At 37.8% G+C, this 22,817-nt stretch overlaps 1 protein-coding gene across 2 annotated transcripts in view; it reads left to right on the forward strand.

The window, feature by feature from the left end:
* ZNF385D (zinc finger protein 385D) overlaps positions 1 to 22,817 on the forward strand; it is a 456,126-nt gene that overhangs the window by 132,139 nt on the left and 301,170 nt on the right. The gene's annotated exons all lie outside the window — the stretch shown is intronic.

Here is a 22,817-nt window from a genome sequence, read left to right on the forward strand (position 1 = left end):
TTTCCTGGGCTTGCCTTGGTTTTACAAATAAGCATTTGTATTCTTCCATGTAGGTGCGAGAGAGCGTGTGTAACCTCTTTCTTAAGCTGGTGTATTTTTAACTTCATAGTTTCTTTAATGATGGAAAAGCGTTAGCAATTTTGGCCTAGAATCTTTGGCTTGGTTTTATGTCTTCTAGTGGCTTACTTCAGCGTTATGGTTTTTACTCAGACTCTTGAACTTCAGTTTTGTGTGATACGCTGTAAATATGAATTGTGGCGGTGCAGTCTTTGATATAGGTAGCTTCTGATCCATCAGCATTATTGTAGAAGAAGACTGTTTTCAAAGAGTGCTAAGAGATTGTCTTGACTTGATGGGCGCCTGTGGAGCACCCAGGAGCCGTGCTTTGAGCAGCCTGTGCCTCTGCATAGTCTGCTGCTGTACTTTTGGAGCTGAGGAGTGGCTTTGAGTTTTATATCCCATGCAAGCAGGATAATACAGAAAAGTGAAGAAAGGAAATAACCTTTCCACCGGTGATTTTCTCTGAGCAGCTAAAGTTTGAAAGAAGTTCAGAAGAGCCTTTAAGATTATACTTTTAACAGTGAATGACTGAGATGTGCGGATAATGTGGACTTCAGATAAAGCTCAGATGGACTGAAGTGTATTTAGTTCTGTGATAATACTAGAGGAAATTGGTGGAAAATACTGTTTAGAACAGGATTAGATAAAACTCTGGAAAATATGTTAAAGCATTAATCTTGAATTGGCAGAATGGAATAGATGGCTACTGGTGATAAGTTATTACTTATTGGACCTACATATCTAATATGTTAAGAAAGTCTTATAAAATTTAGTTTTGCATTTTCTCAGTTGGATTTTAAATGAATGCTAGTTTCTACTGGAACAGAGTCTCATCAAGCACATCCCAGCATCCTTGGCATTTCAACCTAAGCTTTAATAGCATTGCAGCAGTGCCCACGGTTGTCTGTATTAAAAACTTGGTGTTTGAGTGAATGCATAGGAACCAGCAGATTTAAATCAGAAATTAGTTTTGTAATTTGGCTCCAATCAAGAAAAAATAATCCTTTTTTTTGTTTTTCTGAAATGCTGGCTTTTCTATAAAGACCGTCTGTTTCTCCCAGAGCTATAGCAACTTCAAAGGGTTTGTCAGCATTAGCACAGCTTGGGTAGAAACAGCCAACAGGATGTGGAATATTTGTACAGCCTTTCTAATTCCACAAGGGACTAAACACATTTGCTGTTTTATATGCAAATACAAGAGATGATGATATAAAATGAAAAGAAAGGATAACACAAATTACATTCTTCATGTGTTTTGCACTGAATATGTCAAAGCATTGCTAGTCATAATTGAATGTAAGTGCAAGACTGAATACAAGATTATTAGTTAAATTCAAAATTGAATGGAAGCCAATCAGACTGTGTTTTCAACTGTTTTTTGTAGTTATTTTTAGTTTTACATCATAATGCAGTATGCTGTGCTGTCATAATGTAATACAGAAATTGTTAAAGATTAGTATTGCTTATATTGTATTAGAATTCTGTATATATAAATTTCAGGTTGAAATTTGTCTTGCTCACTGTCTTCCTGAGGAAGAATTTCTCAGCAATTCTGGGAACAAACCAGCAGAGAAAAATAACTGTTGAGATTTTAATGGCTCTATGGTAGCAGCATCGGGGAGTGCAAAAGTAAATTTTTCGGAGAAAGTGTCCTTGCTGAGGAGAAGCAATCTGAAGTGGTTCAATGTAGTTTTTTCATCACATTCCACTGTTAAATTGGAACAATTCTCCTTCATTGTTAACATGGTGCAACTCTCAGCACAGCACTAGCTCTTGCAGTTTCACTTTGCTATACAGAACTTTGCTTTTCCGTGAATTCTGCATATACTTGGGAAATTCTATGAGGAAAAATAACGGTGCAAGCATAGTGGCAGTGGAGAGTACCTCGAACTACCAGCATAATCTTTAGAAAGCAAAGAAATGGCAGTTACTTTGGGGTGGTACTGGTTTGCCTAATCACTTCTCTACCCTTGTGCCAAGGGTTTATCTGTTACTTTCAATGCATTTAAAGAGGAACTCACTGCTCCAGGTAAAGGGAATTAAAACCATGAGCATCTTTAGATACTCACGCTGTTTACATTGGAGAAGGCTGTTGCATTGGAGAAGCCTGGACATTACCATTTTACTTCTTAGAGAAGGAAATCTGAGCTCCACATGAAACTGGAACAGTAATAAGCAAAATGGGGTTCAGAAAACTCTGTAATTTTTCTCTCCCTCTTTCAGAAATAGTGGAGGAAAATTTAGTTTGTATAGCATGAGGTCAAGAGTATGATCATTCAGTGTCTGAACAAAAAACCCCACTATAGTCTTAACAGTTACTTAAATAGTTTTTTGAAAGGAGGAATACCATAGCAAGAGTTTGTATATATTTTTTTACTGAATTCTGCTAAAGCTCATTATAACTGGTATCCTTCTCAAATTTATGAACAGGGAAAAAAAAAGAATCACTTTTCCAAAGCAAAAAAGGGAAAGTGATTACCTTCCCCCCCCCCCCCCCCCCAGCCATTTTAAAGGGGATACCTTCACTGTGCAAAAATCTGTTGTTTGTACCAAGTAAATGTTTGAGCACTAAGTTGTTTCATTTTGGGCCAGCGTTGTTAAATATTGTTTGGTTATGCTTAGGAGTGTTTTGTGTGATTTCTCCCTAAATAATGTTTTCTCTATTTGTTGGGTATGTGAAAGGAGAGAGATCTGGTTCAGCACATTAACTACTTTGTTGGGATTATCTGATGTAGTGCATCTGAGCTTCTTGCAGTCCATAAATATTCAAACTCGCAGCATGTGAGTGAGGTAGGAAAGTGGTATCTCCTCCTTTTTACAGGTAGGGGAGTGAGGCACAAAGAAATCGAGAGCTAGCTCCTCAAAGGGATCCCATTACCCACATCCCACTGATTTCACAGGGAAATAAGCACTTAAATATCTTTCTGAAACTGGCCATCTGGCTTACAGAGGAACTCACAAGAGGTCCCTGGTAGACTACTGTTACAAACTTCAGTCTTCTGATTCTTGACCTATTTCCCTGATTGCTGCCTTGCCTTTCTTCTAGGGAAGTTTTAATGTTTTTCTTTTGTCTCATCTTTCTCAGAGACAAAGATAAAAGGAAGGCTTTAGTGGTGTGTCTAGCACAAGTAGTTTAGGGGGGTATATGGGGGGAGCAGGGGGAAAGAAGCTCTTTCATATTCCCCATTTAAGTTTATTTTAATTCTGACACAGTAATCAGACTGATAGTTTTCTGCTAAAGTGTATGCTTGAATACTGCAGATCCATCTTTGACAGAGTTCATTTGACTTAAGCAACAGGGCAATGCTTTGCCAGTGGTTAATATACTTAGTATTTCTGTGACCATGAAGCAACCTTCTATAAATATGTTACAGCAGTTGTACATGGCTGTCTGAAGAAGTCTGTCTCTAAAGATTTATTTGCAAATGTCCTTTTACACTTTTTTTAACAAGCAGCTTTCAAAGGCTGTTTATATTTTTGGCAGAGCTGTGAGCTTTCTCTCAGGGCTACTCACATTTCGAGGAACAGGTGACTTGCATACTTTTTGTTTATAAATTACAAGTCAACTACATTGTCAGTCCAATTTATATTTAGAGCAATCATAGTTGAACATATTGCTAACAATTTCCAATTCTTTTTAATGTGCTTTGAATTTCTGGTTGCTGTTCGTGGTTTTGTTTGTTTGTTTTGTTTTTTTTTGTTTTGTTTTTTTTGGATGTTTTTCTTCTCCCCACCCCCCACCCCCCTATTTGAAGACTTCAAGCGTAACCTTGGTATGTTTAAAATGTTGTTTTCAAACAGCTTCTCTCTTTTTGCACTCGATTGTATTTCATATGTATTCCCTGAAGGGGATAATTCTCCTACATTCACTTAAAATAATGATTGCTAATTATTCCCCGTTAGTAAAGGAGAACACTCAAAGATTTCTAACAAATGATACATGCAGGAACACACAGGAAATCACAAGGCATCTTAGCAGTCTGAGAAAATGAACTCCTCATCTCTCGACTGATTGAACACTGAAGAACTGATTATTTTTTGTTTGTTTTAAATTCTGAATTAGTTAGATAGAAACTTTTGGGAACCAGCATAATGATCTGCACTGTTTTGTGGCTCAGTGACAGAAAGAACTTGCCTTGTGGTGCCCATGGCTTAATTCCTTGTTGGAATCATCTGCCTGACTTTGTTGAAATTATGCCAGTGGATTGGCCCCAGGTATTCCAGGAAACAGAAAAATGGATGCTGAAACCTGCTAATATCACTGGACTGTAACCAAATATCCCTTACTATGGGGGTGGGGGACAACAACATTTTTTTAGGGATTGATGTGTCTAGCTCCAAGGTCAGCCAAACTGTGTCTTTTTATATTCGTGTACCAGTCAAAACTTATTTCATGAAAGAATTAGGGTCATTTGAGCACTGTGTCATTTCTATAACAGCAAGTATTAGAAATCAGAAAGCTGAACAACACAATTAAATAGAAATAAAAGAGAAGGTGCTAACACTAGAGCAAACTCAAAAAATGACACTTCATACAGTCACCTGAGACTTCAGATGCTTGTTGCAGTGTCCTCCAGCTCCAGAACTCTTGCTTTTCCCTTTCGTTGTCCAGCCGTACATTGGTTTTCTTCCTTGCTCAGCCACTGACCTCTCAGATGGTATTGGCTCCTTTCCATACTGTGATTAACTGCACTGCTTTTGATCTGATTACACACAAGTCACGTTCTACCCAGGAAATGTGGCAATGTCTGTGGGGAAAATGCCGTCTCTCTGCATGGCATGGGTGCCTAGGAGAAAGCCCTCTATAATCCCTTCCTCTTTCCAGTTATTGGGAACCCCAGGCCTGGCGCGGTGGGATTCCTCATCTCCCTTACCGTTTATTGTGACAGTAACAAGAGAAGCCAAAATAGGCAGGAGCAGTCCAGGAGCCTTGGCAGTTTCTTGTCTGGATGGCAGTGATCCTTCTCGGCAGATGCCTCTGCCCGAGAGGTTTCAGTCGACTCTCAAGCCTGTTTTATAGCTCTTCTCCCTTTCTATGGTTTCAGAGGATGAGAGGCAGTGAGAACACAAACTGCGTCTGAGAGTGTCACAAGGGCATGGGGTGCTCAGGCCATATAGCAGCATTCAGAAATATAATCTTAAGGCAGAAACACACATTGGTTCTGTGTACGCTAATACTAGCTGTGGTACAGTCTTGAGAGATCAGTATCGCATTGATCCCTGGACTCTCAGTTTGTTCAGAATTGCTTTTGTTTCCTGTTCAGAGCTAGACTGGCTTATACCACGAAGATAAAAATTATTATCCTGCTATTTACACCGTAGCTGAGATACCAATGCCTAATGGAAAACAGTTAGCGTGCTGGCAGCAGTAGATTTTAAGATGACTGTAAAGAAAGTTATCGATGCCTTCAGAAACATGGTAGGGAAAAACCACAATTCATTCTATTAAGAAAATTTTTCATTTGTAGACTATCAAAATACCCAAAATAGTGTCAGCATTTTCAGTATTCAAGTTTAGACTACGTGTAGCAAACATATTGATGAGTGTGTTAGTAATACATAAAGAGTCCCTAAGTAGCCACTGACAATGTACGTCATAATGGTTTGGGTGTTTTATAATTGCATTTCTCAATGGCACACAAATGCGTATGGTGGAAAGGAATGGCCCTCAAGGGCTTTGTACAGAGAAGAATGTGTTCTTAAAAGTGTGCAAATAGTGTATGGCCTGAAAATATAAACCACAGCGATAGAAAAAGTAATTTTCAAATAACTCTGGGCACAGTCTGCTCACAATAAAGAAATAAATACATCAAACTGGTTAATAGGTAACAAATCCCAGTGCTGGTATACAAATCCAGGTGTCACCAAATTCTGTTTAGAACTTAGTTTTCACATGAGCGGGTCAGAGAGTTACTCATGGATACCTGCATGAACAGGTTTAGAGCAAATCAGTCAGGCTCGTGTTTTGTTCTATCCCCCAAGCACAGATGTACCTGGTACCTTCTGTGCATTAACCTTGGAATATGCTGTCCAAGTCCCTTTGCAAGCGCTTTGCCTTTGTCTCATTGAGATTACATCCAATACTTGATTGGTGAGCAAGTGCAAAACAAGGTGTGACATGCCTTCCTGACATCATAAGCAAATCTTGCATTTCTTGCATCCATGTACCCTCATAGGATTATGGGGCTCCTCACATTATCTTGAGTCTGTAACTTATCTCCTATTTTTTCTTGCTGTCTGTCACATCTTTACAGATGTTAGATGTTGTCTGTTAGGTCAGTCATTTAGACTGTCAGTTCCTTGAAGCATACACCACCATATTTTGTTGTGTGTTTATGTATTTTTAGTGCAAAGGCACCTTGATCCAGCTGTGATCTGTAGTCTAGGTAGCTATTATGCAAATTTTAGCCTTTAATATCCTTGAAGAATTGCTTTTCAGTAATATTGATTGGCAGTAGTAATTTGTGATATAGCAGGTTTGCATCCTGAGAAAAGGAAGAGAGTAACACTTGAGAGAAATCCTTGAAAGCGACCTTTTGATTTGTGGAATACATACAAACAGCAATCCAGCATATTGCTGAAATGCAGCAACAAACATATGCAACTTCTTTGGATGGCTTGCCATGCCTGCCCTGCTGTTTGCTTGGCCAGGGCTGGAGTTCTGAAGTGCCCTGAAGTTTGTGTGGTTATTGTTATAGGCCTTACTTTAGCCTGTAGTGTATTTATATCTTAAATGGAAGTAAAATAATGTTAAAGTTTTGGCGAAGAGATCTCAAAATCTAGGGGGAAGGATCTAAGTTTAACTGGAAACTAAATATCTCTTGATTTACACAGTGCACTTCAAATCCTATAAAAGTATGTTTTCCCCTTGTACTTACTAGGGTCATCTTGCCCTGGCTGGTGCTGAGCTCTGTTACACCACTGTGCAGCTTTATATTTCAGTTCTTTTTTCAAGGCTTATGTGCTATATGACTGAGCTGTTGAAAAGAACAGAAGTGTTCTGAAACTGTTCAGGAGGTGAATCCAGACTGTGCCACTTCCCAGTGGCTGCTTAGTTCAGCACAGTGTTTAACTTAGCGTCCAAGAGTTCCCCTGAGCCTTAAATCAGCATCAAACTGTAAAGCAGCATGGTCAGGATAGCACACTATGTTTCCCACAGCTTCAGAACACTTATTTTCTTTTCAACTTATCCTCCACGCAATTGAGTCTCTAAATTGGCATCACACTAGGTGACATGCTTAGGAGGGTACATCACTAATAGCACTAAATTGCTGATTTCTCTTAAAAGAAATACAAAATAAAAAGGAACTAGACAAAAATACAAAAGTTTTCTGATGTTAGTGGAGCCTACAGATGAGAATTGTGGAAATAACTGCTTGTACCATCATTATAAGCTTTGGCTTTCTTTCAACTATCACACTTCTTTAGAAGCAGTTAAAGCTTGCGGCTTCTTGAGAAATTATTTATATTTTGTGGAAGCAAAAGGATAGAAATGGTCAGGTTGAGAGCCATTTAATGCGGTACTCCTGAACAATGCTATGAGATTCGGTTTCAGCCCCTCTCATGGCTGTAGTTTCTCATAGAGACCTCAGTCCAGCAGCAGAGGTGGACACAAGATCTTCTTTCAGAATTGTTATACGCAGAGACTGCCCTGGTCCAGCCCCCAGGGACCCTATTTCATTTGCTTTTATAGAAGTGTCCAGTAGTTTAAGATTAGGATGTCATACTTTATTTTGGTGTATCCTCAAATCTCTCTACTTCCGTTTCACCCACAGGGTCTTATTTCCCAGTTCTGTTTGCAGTTCTTGTCTTCCTGTTGGAAACAGCTTGAGGATTGGTCTCAGCTGCACTTTGGGTGTGACAAGGATAATCTAGCATTGAAAGCTGAAATGAGGAACTTTCTTTTTCTTAGAGAGTTTTTGTAGTCGAAGTGGTGGAAGAGGAATTTTAACTCACTGGAGATGGATTAAACTTGCTTGAGATAGTGTTCTTTGAAAAGAAAATTTGTCTGAAAGATAGAATACAAGAAAATTTGTTTAAATAACTTAGAAACAATGGTGACTTAATAGTGATTAAAAAATATTTCTGAAACAACTTTTTTTTCCCCATTAGTTTTAGTGGGCTTTAGAAAAGCATCCATATGAATTAGGACCTCAGAAATTTTGGGTTCTTTACACATTTGTTCCTCATACATGTGAATCTCAACTTTTAAGAATACTCCTACTAAAACAGATATAAAATACATTTACATGTGGTCATTGTGTACTTCTGTATTATTTTTGTCAATTTTTTGTGCACTTGCCGATATCTTCTTGAGAATTACAGAACTACAAGTCTATCTCTTCAGCCTCCCATTGTGTTCCTCTATTAGATGTACACATTTTTCAGTACAGTAAAATCTTTCTGACTTTTATTTTGCTATTTTACAAATGTGATAATTTCCACTAGTTGCAACAGTTTTTGTTGAAGTCCCTTGAGTTTCAAAATGCAAGTAGCATTCATGGGGAAGTAGCAAAATACAAGTAGCAGTTTCACAGGGAAGGCCCCACAAAAAGACTAATATAATCCCAGCTGACCTTTGCAACCTGAAAATCTATTACTTTTATGCTAATGTATATGTATCTGAATCATCATTACAATCAAACTAAAGCTGTCAAAATGAGTCATCTAAATTATGTTTTAGTATACTTTCCTTGATTTCAGGGTTGGTTTTGTTGTGGTTTTTTTCAGTGATATCTTTCATGGTTTTGGAAAATAGTTGTACAAAGGGTTTTGTATTGGTATGGGTTGATAGGATTCTGCAGCATTTTCCTGATATTCCTTTTTTTTTTCTTTTTTTTTCTAATACTCCTCTTTTTGTCAGTTACTTTGCTTATTTGTGTGCTGTCACAGTAAAGGTACTCCTTGTATTTTGAGACACAACAGAAGATGCCCTGTGTGCAGACAGCTGCTTGTACTTTTGTAAACTCGATTGCAAGCATTTCACACTGTTTTTTCCTGCTGTGTCCATTGCTGGCAATGAGTTCAGTGCTGAGATAATCTAACTTCAATTGCCAAAGTGCTTAATTTTTTCTGGTATCCTAATTTTTAGTGTGTTTATTGCAGCCATGCCAAGAAATGGATGTGACAGCACTTGGATTTGTCCAAATAATAAAAAGAGTCCATAAACATTTTATTTAGCATATAGAAATAGAACTTTAAAAGAGAAGATGAATTGTGCTGAGCAAAAAAGATTCTTAATGTATGTTAGGTATTTTGTTAATGACTTTGTACAGGAATATAGGAGTTGCTTTGGTACATGGGACTGAAGTATTCTTTGATCTGAATGAAAGCAAATGTATAGGAAAACGTAGCAAGCATATGTACTCTTTCCATCCTCTAACACTTTGCAACTCAGGGACTGTTGGAGCCAGAGGTGGTTTCTGTGTGTTTAGCACCTTTCAGAGGATTATTTTTTTCCTGTTCATCTGTTCAGTTTCCCTTTGAACTCATGTAATCCTTAAGCATCCACAACACTTCTAGGCCAGGAATTTCAACAGCTTAACTGCACATTGTATACGGAACCATTTTCTTTCATTCAGTCTTGCTGCTTGCTTCCTTTGAAACGTCCTAGTACTTGTTTTGGAAGAAGCAGTGAACAGTCAGACTTCTAGCACACTATTTTAGGAAGGACAAGCTTTCCTCATACTGTATCATATGTTGCACCTTGGATACTTGGGATGGCAAAAGAGCTAAATATCCTAATCCTTTATAATTATAGATGTCCTTGCAATATCTCTATGAATTAGGATGCTGTTAAGTAGAAGCACAGAGAGACTGTGTCTCAGCTTTTAAGATGCCTAGAGATACAGATAATAATGCAATAGGACTTCCAAAAGCACACGATTGTCTAATTCTATCATCATCTCATTTTGGTTTTCTAAATACTGTCTGTCTTCATTGGCTCTAAAGTATCTTGCTGCAAGTTGAACAGGTATTCTGTACTGCAGCAGAAAGTGAATACCCACCTCTAGGATGTAGGAGTAGCATCCACAATAGTGGATCATCCTCTGTCCTGGATATAGAAACAGATTTTTGTTGACTTCTGTAGGAACAACACGGATCCAATTCCAGCTGGACACAGAGTCCTGCATTTGTAGCCCTCAGGACTGCTTTCTCAGGGTACCTCCAGCATACCTGAAGCAACATCTGTACCCTGCAATAGATAAGGAGCACTCAGACACAATACTTTATTGCGCTTCTCTGTGCTCTTCCTCATTTGAACCATGACTTGCTCTGCACTCCCACGCAAGATGTCCTACCGGCCACTGTGGGCATGAAATAGCAAGGGGAGGAGCTGGAGATGGCCAGGTGCTCTTGGCAAGGGAGGGAGGAACATGCAGTGCGTGTGCTGGGGAAAGTACCTTGGCATTACTACAGGGCCAGGGCATCACCTCACGTCTGGGGCAACAGACTGCCTATTCCTTGCTAGTTGTTCAGTGCAATGCCATTAGGCAGGGAGCAGTAACAGTTGGGGAACAGCAACTGGGCCACATGCTCCTGAGATAGTTATCCTTTTCAAACTTCAAATCCCCACAAATGCACAGTGGGGAGTGGCTGTGCATATGTCATTTTCCTTCTGTCCCTGATAGGTGAGGAAGCTGCTGTTGCTGTAGTTTGATGCATCCAATTACTATAAGAATCTGTAATAAAAGGGCTATTTCCTGGTATAAGCCTGTGGCATCAAATAAAATAACACCAGGGTGAGTCAGATCTAAGCTATTGTGATCGAAAAACTTCTGTACTTAAGTTTGAATAAGATTCAATCTGGTATATGTTTTGCAGTCCCTGTGAGTTTGTTTTAAAACGACAATTCTGTCAATCCTTTGAAGAGTTTCATTAAGAATCTGTCCAATTCTTATAATGGTGATAACATTTTATTGCTTTAAATGAACACCAGAAAAATCTAACCCTGCGTATTACAGTGAGGCTAAAGATACCCTCTTTCTAATAGGTAAAATGCTAATATATAATTGATATTCTTTTAATCTGAACCATATTCTGTGTTTAGCTCATCTTTTCCACTACTTTTATAGGGACAACTAATTTTTTAGAATACTTTTAAAATGTCCAGGCATCTGTCCTATTTCTTAGGTAATCTGATCACTAAACGTAATTATATGCTTGTAGACCTTTTTTCCTAAGTTCACAAAGACTTAGACTCCTAAGTTACTTATGGGGAATAGAAGATATAATCATTATACATTCAGGTCTCTTTATTCAAAATCATGTTTAAGCAGAAGCAACAGTAACTGCTGTAGTTAACATTGAATGATAGTTTTAGTTGTTTTACAGCTGCTTTTAGCTGTCTACTCCCCTTCCAGTCTGAATAGTTCTGAGTTTTGTTTCTGAAGAAAGTATTTCAAATGTTAAGTGGCTCATCTGCTTTCTATTTTGATCAGAAAAGCAATAGGCTGTTTTAAAAATTCTTTCACTTTTATGGGAGTTCTAGCAGAAGCCACTGTATTTTTGACATATTAAGTTTTTATGAGGTCAGAATAGCACTTACTGAAGATACTGTCTTTGAGTGGTCTTGCCTGAATACGGGCTGTTGTATAAATGTTTTGAAAATCATGTTGTACTAAAGAAGTTTCACACGTAAGAGGCATAAAAAACTTGTTTGCGATTGCATAGGTAAATGGCTACTCGAGGTAGAATGAATCTAGGCTTAACTTGCTCGTGCATGCAAGAATACCCTCATCATAGAAAGGAATAGGTACACTAAGAATTCACAAGGAAGGAATAATTAGGAAGTGATCTACCAGGTTAGTGGGTCATATACAGAGCCTAAATTTCCTAGATTCTTAATTTTGGTACCTTAGTAAAATGCTAAATTATGTCTTCAACTTGGGTGTTTTGGTTAGGTGCTAGCTACAAATGGATTGATTCAGACCATCCTATCCAATAGAGCAGTAACTAAGAGAAATATTTCATGGGCTAGTATGGAGAAAAGTGTTTACAAAGCACACAGAGTTCCTTAGTAGTACAGGCTGGGGAAGCACACTGAAATTGTACCAAATACGCAGAAAGGAGCTTTCTTCTTCTGCTCTATTCTTCTTTCTGCAGAAGCTGTCAAATGGAAAAATGAGGGTTATGCTGGGTTAAAAGAGCAGTTCCAGGAGGGGAGGCTGGAAGATGGTGCAATGTGAGACTTAAAGAAGGAATGGTATTTGGGGCTGTTACAATTATTAGAGTAGGCTGATCTAGAAGTTTCATTGAGATGAACTTATAGTTTTCTTTTTAAAACTGCCTACCATTATATTATCAGTATCATTTTTAAATGGTACTGAATTTTCAGAAGTCTGTTCTATGTTTCTGCATCACTGCTGGTCACCGACTCCTTCAAAGAAAAACTGCAAATACATTTCCATTTCAGTCCATTGTGAAAGGACAGGCAGTATAATACACAGTGCAGTATACTGGAAGCCGAGCTCTGAAAATAAAGGAATTTCAGTATTTATCTCCCCAAAGCTGACACTACAGTTTTGAGGATTGGTGAAGGATTTTGGTATGAATTTTCTAAGATTAGAAGAGACATCTCTAACTGAGAGATTAGAGGAAGAATATAGTAACCAGCCCTGCAGCTACAATCCACAGCAATTTAAATTTGTAGAACAAGCACTTCCTCATGCATGTAAGGATACTCATGACATAGAAATGAAAATGTTCATGAAGAATTCCAGAGAGGGGAATAATTAGGAAATAGTCAGAGTTAATTCTTCTTAGTATATATTTTTGTGAAGAGAACAGTCACCATTTCTAATAAATGCTAAACCATTGAGAGAGACAGTATTTAGCTGGATTTGAACTGTTTTAATTCTCTGTGTGGGGGGGTAGCATTAGATATTTGATCATGTCCTTGGTCTTGGGCAGTCTAAAGCCATAAAAATCAGGAGAGAGTTTTCTCTGACAACTATACCATGAACACTTTTCTTCTCTCCCTCCAAGGCATTTCAGCCTCGGTGACTGGTCTTTCAAACTCAGTTTCTGTAATTTGTCGGAGTATGCTGCTGAAAGAAAATGTCAAGCACATTCTCTGTTGAGGTTCATGACTGTCATATAATATTAATTTTTCAACAAGACACTACGCTTGAATTTTAGGGATGATCATTTCAATATAACATCCTTCTGCTGTAGCCAACAAACCTTAACATGTAGAAGGTCTTTTTTACTTTCATGGCAACAAGAAATGACAACGGCTTTCTCTGGTGAACTACCACATTAAATGCAGTAGAGGTGTGGGGCAGTATATTGTGTTCTAAAAGCAACTTTTGCTTTTCATAGAATCATAGAAGCATTTAGGTTGGAAAAGACCTTTAAGATCATCAAGTCCAACCGTAAACCTAACACTGCCAAGTCCACCGCTAAACCATGTCCCTAAGTGTCACATTGTATTGGGTTTGTATGGCAAGGTTTTGGTAGCGGGGGATACAGGGGTGGCTTCTGTGAGAAGCTGCTAGAAGGTTCCCCTATGTGTCCAACAGTGCCAATGCCAGCCGGCTCCAAGACGGACCCGCTGCTGGCCAAGGCTGAGCTGGTAGTGCCTCTGTGATAACATATTTAAGACAGGGGAAAAAAAATGATGCTCAACGGCAGCCAGAGGGAGAGGAGTGAGAATATGTGACACATTACTTTGAGTTTAGATGTTTCAGCCCAAACCTTTGTTCGTTCCTTGAACAAAACATGAATGAGAGCTTTCAGCAGGTTTGCTAAAGTTCTGTTCATTTGAAGTTTTTTCGTTTTTAAGATTCAGCAGGTTTCCAGACAGGACTACGGAACATAACACAATGTTGGCTCCTCAGGGCAAATCTTTCAACTGAAGCCTGTAACACAGTGATTCCGCTTTCAAATCCCCTAGTAAACACCTGATTAGACCTAAATCATGATTAACCTTCTCTGTGGAAGGCACAAGAAAGGGTCAGGCAATTTGTGACATCCACTGAACAGCTCTTCAGCCAATGAAAACTAGTTTTGAAGGGTATCTTACCTTGCCCATGTAATACACTCCACTATGTGCTGTGTACTCTATCAAATCAGTGTGATTCTTAGTTGTACAGAGATGCTTTTGCTGACAAGCATGTTAAGTACCCATCATTTCACTGTCTTTGCTAGTATGCCTTCTGGGTGTTGGATATACACGATTCAGACAAGGTTAATTGGAGATACTTGAGCCCTGTGCTTTTTCTCATTTTCCTATGCATAGCACTAGCACACAATGTTATATTGGCAGTCTTTAAAGTCCTTCGAAAAGCTGAAATACATATTAATGGTGAAGCCTGTTTTTTAATTTAAAACCAATTTACTAAACTTATAAGGCTTGTTTGAGCTTCATATATGCATATAAGGAGAAGAAAAAGACAGTTTGGTCTTGTAAAGTCTTAGAAGAAGATATGAAAACCAACTTTGATAGTGTTACAAATTCTAAAACTATGACTAAGGAGATTGGTATTAGCTGTCCCATACCATTGCTCAGATGAGCTAAAATAAACTGTCGTATTATGTAACCTATAAGTGGTATTAGGCATTTTATTACCTTCTTGCTATCCACTTGAGCTCTAGACCTTTATTAAAGATTGTTCACAGAAGTTATTGAATGCCACTGGTTTTATTTTTAAAGCACTGACAGGATGGCATTAATGTCCCTAAACATAAAAGGAAGGAATGAGATAAATTTTAAGATCATGATCTAAGTGCAAGAGGAAGTAAGATAAATATAAACCAAACTTGTACATTCTTCCTTTCCAGGAGGCTCTTTATATGCCAACTCATCTGCCATTACTTTAACAGCTTCTATCAGAGTAAACTGGAAGGAAAAACATTAAAAGAGTAATTAACTGCACAAAAATGCTTCTTTAGAGTCACATTAGGCACAGCCTCTGAATACGAACTTTGCTTTCATAATGTATTTACTGCTTTGATGGATGTTAAGGTTATAAGGATGCTAAACAGGGATGGAACATTTTTGATTATGGGCATCATCAATCTTGATGAAACACTGTAGGTATGACTTGGGTTTAGTGATGCAGCCCATGTTTTTGATTTCCTTGTATTGACAGCTCCTTTGTCTTCAGGGCTTCTGATTTGTCCCCTGCTCTGCTGTTAATATGAATGTGGTGACTTCCCATGAGCTACTTCACTCCCCTAAAACCTTTTTCATTAAAGATTTTGAAAGGTATGTGTAAATGAGAAACAGTCTTAGTAAGTAGGAAAGGTCAGAAGCACAGAAATCTGTTTCATTTTTTTAATGTTCATTAAGAATTCATGCAGCTTGAAAGAAATATTTGCATCCATGGCCCGTGTGTAACTTTGAAACCAACAATCTCTGTTTTCATCAGACAAATTGAAATTAAGGTGTATATCCTGGCTACTGGCCATTTGTGACCTGAATGAATTTGAGATTACCCATTTAACAGTATCTAGCATTAGGTTGGTCAATTTGTAACACCATTCCTCATTGGTGAATAAAAGTAAATACTGATTTTGGTACACTTTTTGATAGGGGAGATGGGTTTGAAAGTTGTTCTTACCCATTTCAAAACGGTCCAGCTAAAAACCACATGGGATTAACAAGTGGTCCATACTCTGTCTCACCTCAAATAAATTACTGACTATACCTAGAGTGATATAAGAATAGTTTTTTAAATATAAATTCTCCTAAGATTACTGTTAACAACAGATTTTAGTCTGTTGCTAAACTGATAGGTTTTTTTTGTTTGGTTTGTTTTGTTTCATAACAGCTTCAGATAATGTGCTTCCTTGAAATTTAGTTTACTACTAGGTCATTGAATTCCTCCAAACCCCTGCAAATTAGGATATTTTCGTGTGACTTGAAGACTCTTTTAGTCTGCCTGTTGTACAGCTGCTATGAAAATACTTGCTTAATCAAAAGATTTCTGTGCCCTTGGGTACAATATGTCATGAGTTGTGTTTCATTACTGATGTACGCAGTTTCTGCTGCTGGAACATCTGCTGCTTATTTGGAAAGGTGTAGAAAAATTCGCTATACAGTAATTGGATAATAAAGCTATTGAGCTTGAGATAATTGCTTGTGCTAAACTCTAAATTTCTTTTGCTGCAGGCCAAATCCTCATTCAAATCCTCGACCCATCTTTCCAATGAATTAAATCAATTTGATTTTTACCAGCACTGTTGGATATAGTAACGGTTGCTCTTTGTTGAGAATTTTCTGATAGCTGATGGTTTGTGTTGGCCCTATTTGTTGTTATAGTTTGCTACTAAAGTGTAAATCTAACTATACTTAGGTTTGTTACAAATAGCCAGTACTTACACACTTTCAGTGCATAAAGTAGTTCTGTTTGGTCTTCAGCAGTTTTCCTTCATGAATTTTGCACGGATAGATGCTAATTCTATTTATTGTTCATTAAAAATTCAGTAAATTTTCAGGACAAAAATGTGAAATCGGGTTTTATTAGTAAGCTGTTTACTTTCCCTCTATACATAAGTAAAAAATCATTTTGTTGGTCTTCTGGCAACTGAAACACTTTTGGAATAAAAAAAAAAAAAGTATTTAGAATCAGTGATAAAATTTGTAGTTATTAATGCTTTGGACTTCCTGGATATTTTCAGGAATACCAAGCAACATGATGACTGATAGTGACTGAAGAATATTGTAAACCCCTGTAGAGCAAATTCAGTTCAACAGATTGATTTTGGAGGAGGGTTTGTTAATTTTTCACTAAATGGTCTGCACTGACAATGAATATTGTAATAATAGAAGGTTTGCAAGATCAGAGTTTGTTTTAAATAGACCTCAGTGTTGATTCCTGCAGGGCTTCTGAGAAGAGGAGAAAGCGAGAGCAGAGCAATCCTGTGGGGAAGAAAAAATGTTCATTATAAAAAAGTAAGCTTTGTTAGAAAAGGACGCCTTGTAGCCCACAGCAATATTACTCATGACTTTGTTCACTGGAATATTGAATTGTTATGAGTATTTTTGTCTCTGTTTCTTCCCCAGGGTATCTAACTGACTTTTGTGCTTTCATCAGGATTGTCCATCCCTATACGCTGCAACAGTTTCACTGATGGTGACTCACTGACCCTGCTACAGATTTCCCTGCTTTATCTGCCAAGGCTGATAATTATTTTAGTAACAAGTGCTAGCTCAGTAATGTTTAGTCACTCAAGCCTCCTTCCTCATTATTTTTCTTCCCTGGGGGCAACTGATCTGAAAACTATCTCTGTTCTCACCTGGGGTTTAAAGATATGAAAATTCATTCAGATCACAGTTATCTTTCCTGCTATCTTCCTTGATTAACAGTATGGTGAGCTGAACTGAAGTTTGCAAGAGCAGTTGGTATAAATGGCTTGCCCACTCGCAGCCTACTTTGAATCCAGCTTGTTATGCCAGTTGCATGAGGCAAACAGAAAAATTGAGCAGGAGTTTTAATTTCATGTACACTTCAATACCATTTTCTAACTATTGCTAGTAGCTTCATTGCTTACCTTATTCTAAGGAACATGCTGCCAGAACTGCTCACTTCTGTCTTTTCTCAGCTCTCAGCAGGAGGCTTTCAAGCTGAGCCCAGGAGCCCTGGCGTGTAGAGGATATTCCCAGTTAGTGATTATTACTGTCGTAGCCATATGGGACCATAGCTATGGACTACGTTAGTCTTTGCCCCAAGAAACTTATGGAGAAGTGGTGAAGTTCCCTTAGAGAAGCTCATTATTAACTAAAAGCTCAAACAATAGGGAAAAGACCAGACTTCTCAAGATCTGCACTGTCACTCCTTGGGTAAACTAAATGGGCTATTGTTCAACCATCATTCAGGGTAAAGCAGTCTGATCAGTTAGACATCGCAGAGACCCACGGTACATAACATAGTTGATTTCAGTGGCTTATGAGGGGCACATTTTCCAATATAATTTTATAAATTAGTATTGTTATGTTTGAATGGAAAAACAGAATTTGAACAGCACTTCAACACCCCATTCTTTGGTGTGTAGCAGATCTCTCTTGAGGTATTAGCGTTGGCAGCAGCAATATTGATACTGGATTTAGATAACTGTTGTAATGAAGTGTAGTAGATCCCACAAATAATGCATTGGGCAGGAGGGAAGAATCTGTTCTGTCTGTCTCTGAAATGACAAATCCCCAGGGATAGTTTTGGTAGTACTAGCTCATGGCAGGGGGGTTGGACTCGATGACCTTTAAAGGCCCCTTCCAAACCAAATTATTCTATGATTCTAAGAAGAAAGTGTCAGAAGATGAATGGGAGTGCTATTGGTGTCAATTTGTAGTTTAACAAAGTATGTAGGTCTGAGACTGCCTATTTTTTCTATAGTCATCTTAATATTTTGATAGCATTTCCTAGGAGTCCTTTAGGGTGAGAAAAATGGGTGCTTTTGAAAAAATTTCTAAAAGTCTACTTCAGTGCACACCATTTAAACCTATACCTACTAAGGAATGACTCACTGCTGGAAACTGTTGTGTCAGGCATATGTGATGAGATTGTCCTGGTTAGATATACAGTGAAGAAATCTGTCCTTGAGCTCCATTCTCCTTTTGAAGGTGGAGCCCTGATCAGTACAGTCAGTAGAGACAAAGGTGTAATTCACCTCTTTCAAGAGACAGTGTCTAAAATGAATCAGATTAATGAGCTATGTAGATCATCCATTGGTTATGGAAGGGACCCATGGTGACAGTCATATATATACCTTTCAGATGTCTAAAGTTAATGAAACCTGCGCAAAATTAATAGTGAAAGAAAATTGTGTTCTATCCTGCTGTTTAGTAAGACAACCTTAAATCAGGGAAGAAGTAGGAAGTTAAGTAGGAAACTACAGAAATCAAACTTGCCTATTTTGCCTCAGACATTCTTTTTTTTTTTTTGTGTCATATCATTAGCATAAACTCTTTTACTTAGCATTTGGAAGATAAAAAGGTTTCTGTTGTCAAAGGAAATGAGTGGCACAAATATTGCTTGTCAGACCCCAGTTGGCTATGGCAGTTGAGTCATACATGGTTTTAGCTGACCTGGGCTTCCCTATAAATAAAGATATGAGACTTCAGTGGGTTTGAAAAGAAAAAAACTGCTTCCTTTATATAAGCATATTGACATGAAGTTTTTGTGGGCACCTGTTCTGTATGAAACACTGTTCCCTAGGTTTGGCAAAGATTTTGTAAGAGGTGCAAAAAGTTTCCCTGGAAATGTTGGGTTTGTTTTTTTTTTTTTTGTTTTTGTTTTTTTGGGGGGGAGGAAGGGTGGTGTTAGTGCTTACTGTTATAGTATTGAAGATTGTGAACTTGAGGCTGCTTGGATATCTCTTCATAATATTGTATTAAAAATGCTTTCTTTGTGAGCAAAAGTAAACTTGTGTCTGTATGCTTTTGCCATTGCAGAGAACTTTCATATTCCTGATTTTCTTTTGCTGCTGTTCTCAGTCTTGCTGTAATCTACCTCTACCTTATTGTTATAATGTCTTTCTCAGGTTGAGCTCTCTCACACAGAATTCACCTCTTCATGTGTAGTTTTATCAGCATCTCTGATTCTTTTCAGAGGTCCCTAAATGTACGGCTGCACCCTTCTAATGTCTTTTCCTAGTCGAAGTATCTTTAGACCTTAAATATCTTTAGGCCTTAAACTTGTACAACCTCAGAAAAGTCTCTTGGGTTATTTTTGGACCCAAAGTGACCATGAAAAAAATATTTTCTTCCTGTTAGAGTAGAATATATAATAATGCAAGGTTTATTTTTCTAGCCGTGCAAGCCAGAAACCACGGATTACAATTTTCTAAAAAAAATGATGCATCAGCCTTCTCCTCAAAGGTGTGTGTCTTGGTAGGTGGTGAAAAATATCCGACTTTTATTATTTGGTAGGTCTTTCTACACCTCTACAGAAGTGAAAGGTTCTATATTTTCCCACTGTCACTGTACCTCACATATGTTGCTGCTGTTTTATGAAATCTAGAGAAATGAACATAACTTCCTATTCTTCTCTACTTTTATATATTGTGGGACTTGGGGCTGTCAGCTCTGTTCTGAACTAGGGACTTAATTTTGGACAAAATTGAGGCAGCACTTGTTGTGGGTTGAAAGCTGTAGAAGGAGACAGGACTCTAATTAAGACAGAAAACCCAGGTATTATAAGATTGTCTCTGGGTTCTTCCTCAGAGGTTTTGCTCCTTCTCTCTGATATGATATGATTTCATATGCTTTGCCTAAAAAGGGGAGACTTGCTCTTTCTGACAAGTTATGTCTTTATATTTGGTTATTTATCCAGATACATGGTCACCTAAGCCTTTATTGGGGAAAAATTTCAATTTGCCCTTTACTACCTATAACTTTCCTTTTTTAATATTGCTGTTTACAGTATTACATTGATTCAGATATCTATGACCAAAATAAATATGAGTGCTCATTTGCTTCTAGGTTGATACCTGTCATCACAGTATTTGTCATTGTTCCTATGAAGAATTTGTTTGAGCATATGGTGGTGGTGTCGTCGTTTGTCCATAGTTTCTTAGCAGTGGATATAATTAATTTGAGTTTTTATCTCTTTTTCAAAATGTTAGGAATTGTTTTGGCTGGTCTAATTTTCTGCAGCATGAGCAACTTCACTGAGTACCTGTCCTGTGGATCACAACTTTTAAGTTCGAGGTGACCTTTTTGCCCATCTTCCCTTTCTAGAAGTATTTTGGCCTTTATATCTGTCCTTCTCACTTCCATATCACAGCACTGTTTACTTTCTGGTACCGGATGTTTAGTGTGGGCTATTTGACCTTCTTTGTTTGATGAGCTCTAATGGCTACTTCTGGGTCTTTCGGTGATCTTTTTCTGATGTTCTGTCCTTGGTATCAGTCACCATTTAGTCTATAATTAGGAACTCAGTTATGAAAAATTGCAAAATTGGATTTTCCATCATAGGTCAGGCAAAGACTAGTCTGTTTCACCTTCTTTTTTTGATTTCCACTTCAAACATATAATTTTAACACTTTTTTCATTTTTATGTGATTTTAGAGCTTCTGCATTCAAAGTACATTCTTATATTTGAGTTCACACTTAGGTTCCTATGTCTGAGTTAGTGAAAAACTTATTTAAAACATCATTTCAAAACTAGCTGTTTGAAAGCAAGAGTACCTCTGGCTGGCTCCCACTGTTTGCCAATGTAGAGTAAATTTTGTTTCAAGTTTCTTTACTTGTCCTCCACTCTTTGGAGCTGAGGCAATGATGGAAATTATAACAGTTTTATACATATATATGCTCTCAACTGTGTGTATGTGTATATATATATTTAACGAAGAAAATATTCAGTGTTAATTTTGGATCTTGTGTAGTACACCAGAGCATTCTGATCAAAAACATTTGACAAAAAGCAGCTGTTTTCAGCCTTCAAGTTCTGACTACCTCCATGGCCAGAGTAAAAAGAGGTCTCAGCGCACCACAGCTGGGCCCAGGGAACTCCCCCAGGACCCTCTTAACAGCATGCTACTCTACAAGCTGAGGAACAAAGGGAACATCACTAGAAAATGACACAGAATCCTCCTCATAAGATAAATTTAAGGATCAGTTTGTGGCTCAGGAGGTGAGCATCCTGCCTATGATCAAGTCATTTCCAGTCTTAGGTATTAAAACGGAGTTCAAGTAGGAATTTGAAAGATGAGCATATTAGGTCTGACAAAGGTGCAGGTTTCTAGTTTAAAGCAGTAGATGAAGGAAACAGGCATCACTTGGTGACGAGGAGCAGGTATTTACCTTCCAGCATTAAAGGGGAAATGGACACATATGAAGAGCCATGAAGGTAAAGAAAGAAAAAGAAGTTAGCTTTTAATGTGATAGAAGAAAGGGACAAAAGAAAGGTAGATAGTGGGTCTCTGATGATCAAAAACCAAACTAAGAACTGATCTTTATGATTGTGAGAGGTAACAGCAGGGCTGCTGGAGGAAACATTGCTGCACTAATCAAGACTAGGGCTGACTACTTAATTTTTTAAACAAATAGTTTAGTTGCCAAAAGATACTGTTTCAGGTTAACTAAGTATGTTTATGAATTTGGCATATACCTCTAGCTGAAAAACAGTGAACGGTTTTGGTTTTTGTTTTGAAATAGTGTTATTGAAGCTGTAAGAGAGGACTATTTAATCAGGAAAGGAAAGCTTCCCCCCATCCCCTAAATTTAGTTACCTGAATGAAAGAGAAAAAAAAAGTTAGAATGTTTTGGTTTTGAATTGGATGAGGCATTTAATACAACCTGAAACAATTTTATGTCAACTCTTAATTTCATCCAAAAAATTGCCTATCGTACACTAACTCAGAGCAAACTTTTTTTCCTCCTGATTTTTCAGTTCAGTCTTTTGTCAACTTAACAGTAATAGATAGGTGACTTTGAAAAGCATATTTTGCTGTGAGGCTTTAAAGGATGTCTTGCAGAGAAAATCTTCAATATTTAGACATTGCTTGTTTGGGAGGGGCGTGATGGATCTTAATGTTCAAGCTGGTGGCTAATTTTCAGCCCTGAATTATAGAAATAATCCCAACATTGGCCAGAAACTCACAAGAGCAAAAAAAAAATTATTCCCGTCTCTCTGAAAAGATGTTTATTACCTTCCTGGATCTGGACCTTGAATTCTTACTCTTTCCCTTCAATAATGGTACAACGCATTTGAGTTTGATCCATCCCATGTCCCAGCAAAGCAGTTCTAGACCTGTGTTTGGTTTTTTGCGTAAATGAATACATATGCTTTTTCTTCTGTCTGCCACATAAT

This window comes from Haliaeetus albicilla, chromosome 2, assembly GCF_947461875.1.
Source record: "Haliaeetus albicilla chromosome 2, bHalAlb1.1, whole genome shotgun sequence".
Lineage (NCBI taxonomy): Eukaryota > Metazoa > Chordata > Aves > Accipitriformes > Accipitridae > Haliaeetus > Haliaeetus albicilla.